The sequence below is a fragment of the Benincasa hispida genome, chromosome 12, assembly GCF_009727055.1.
Source record: "Benincasa hispida cultivar B227 chromosome 12, ASM972705v1, whole genome shotgun sequence".
NCBI lineage: Eukaryota > Viridiplantae > Streptophyta > Magnoliopsida > Cucurbitales > Cucurbitaceae > Benincasa > Benincasa hispida.
Window position 1 is genome coordinate 76,780,909 of NC_052360.1, and position 2,470 is coordinate 76,783,378.

Here is a 2,470-nt window from a genome sequence, read left to right on the forward strand (position 1 = left end):
GGTGCCATAAACTTGTAATCATAAGTGTAATGATGTGCGTAATACGATGATATGTGATCTACTTCTACAATGTATCCGTTATAATGAAATGCTTGTAGTATGCTATGTATTTTTCAACAGTGTTCCTTGCGTTTAAACCAAGTATAATTCCACCGCAAGGTTTCTCAGGAGTGAAACGAGTGTCGAAACACGGAGATTGCGTAGTTTAATGCGTTACGTTCGTGATATATGCGATAGGGGTTTTTTCAATTAAATAAAAAAGTTGTGTTTAATACAGGTATTTAAAAATTGCGATAAAGTAAAAATTATGCAGTACAATGTAAAGTTGTGATATAAAATAAAATGCGATAAAAGTAAACAATCTATTAATGATACAAGATATAGAGATACTGATACGATGATACTGAAGATTCAGACTGTCTGTGAAAGATTATACAAAGGGTCGTGTTATGCAGGGCAAGTCTTTATAATATGAAACAGAAATTAGAAAGGATAATTATTAATAAACCATCACAAGTTCATTAATTGCGTTTTAAAGATTTAACTACTGTTCCCTTTCCTTTGGGCGTACACCTCTCGGAGAATCAGCCGCGTTCCCAACATTCTGTTGGGTGAAACAAGGATGAACATAATTAATGAACGCAAGGTTGCTTCCATCTCTGGAAGTACTTCTCGCTTTAGTTAACGCAACCTTCTCTCGACAGGCAGAATGGCATCGTCACTTCTACTCTCACAGGTGAAGATTCTGTCTTGCATGCTTTAGCTAAAAATATTTATTTCTTTAGCACACATTAGTTTACTTGTTTAATTCATTCTAATTACCAAGGGATTAAGAAAACATCATGGAGAAAGCGATTAGTGGAGAAACGGAAATAGACAGAAAGATGGAGATGAAAATGATCATGATATTCAATACTAATATTTAGCGTCTGATACATGGTGCAAATGATAGAGATTAAGAAGATGAATACAATTGATGATAAGAGATAGAAACAAATACAGAAGAGTGCCAACGTCTTGACACAAATCTGAACGGTGGATTTGCTTGCCGACAAATAGAGTGAATGGAAAGAAGAGTTTCCCTTTCAGGCTTGCTCATCCGGTAAAAGTGACCTTGGTATAGAGCTTCACGGTGGGGATTGAAAGGATTTTCCCTGAGACTCATCTCTCGGCCTTGTCTCGTAAATCTTCCTGGATCTTCTCCGATCAGCACTCAGACCAGCCTCTCTCTCAATATACAAATATCAAAATATGCCCGTATTAAGTATATTTTCCAATAGAATTTCAGAGGCTATTTATAAACTCGGCTTTGACTCTCTACAGTGTGACCCCACTTTATTGTTATGGCACCGGAAATGGTGGAGTGAATATTCCTTCTGTTACACGATCAATCCCGTAAAAGAAACAACGGTCAGCTGCACACGTGTTTGGATCCTCCACAATTGCGTTGCTCTTTACATCTTCGATCGTTTGCCCACATGCGGTGTTGTTTTTTATTACCACATGCGGTTGAGATTGCGTTGATCGCTTAGCTTTTGATCGATTGTCGCATGCACCATCATTCTGTTGATCGTCTATTCATTTCTGAATGATTGGCGCAATGCGAAGTAGATGCGTTTTTCTTTTTATCTTGAGCCATGAATGCATGCGGTGACTTGATTTCCTACAAAAAACACTTGAAATATTCTCTTCTACCATCGCAATGGTGTCAGTGGGTGTATTGACGACAATTTATAATTCTTGCATTTCTTATCTAATTTCTCTACAATTGACGCAACTTTCCTTTCTTTTGGCCACAATATCTAAATAAAGCAGTATAAATAACTTGTATTTCTACAAGTTATCAGGTAGCCACTTTATGCAGGATATTATATTTGCGCAGCAATTCTTTGACCGTATGATTGACAAAGTGGGACCCTTCATCACTTATTATGGCACGTGGAATGCCAAAATGAGTGAAAAAAAAATTTTAGGAATTTAGAGACTACCGCCGCATCACTTGCGGCGCATGCCATTGCTTCTACCCACTTGGACACGTAGTCGATGGCTAATAAAATATAATTTTTACCATTCGATGGTGAGAACGGTCCCATGAAATCGATGCCCTAGACGTCAAACAACTCTAGTTCTAAAATGGTGTTCATAGGCATCGCATGTTTCTATGAAATGTTACTTGTGCGTTGGCACCGGTCACACTTCATCACGTAGTCAGCTGCATCCTTAAACAATGTTGGCCTATAGAATCCACTTTCAATACTTTAGCTACGGTGCGCTGTCCTCCAAAGTGACCACCATATAGTGAGTCATGACATTGCGATAATATGCGTTGTTGAAGAGCATTCGGTACGCATAGTCGTAGAATCTGGTCTGCCCCCTTCTTATACAGATTCGGCTCAACCCAAAAATATGATCTGCATTCGTACTTGAGCCTCCTCTTCGCATCCTTATTTGTCATTAAATACTTTATCGC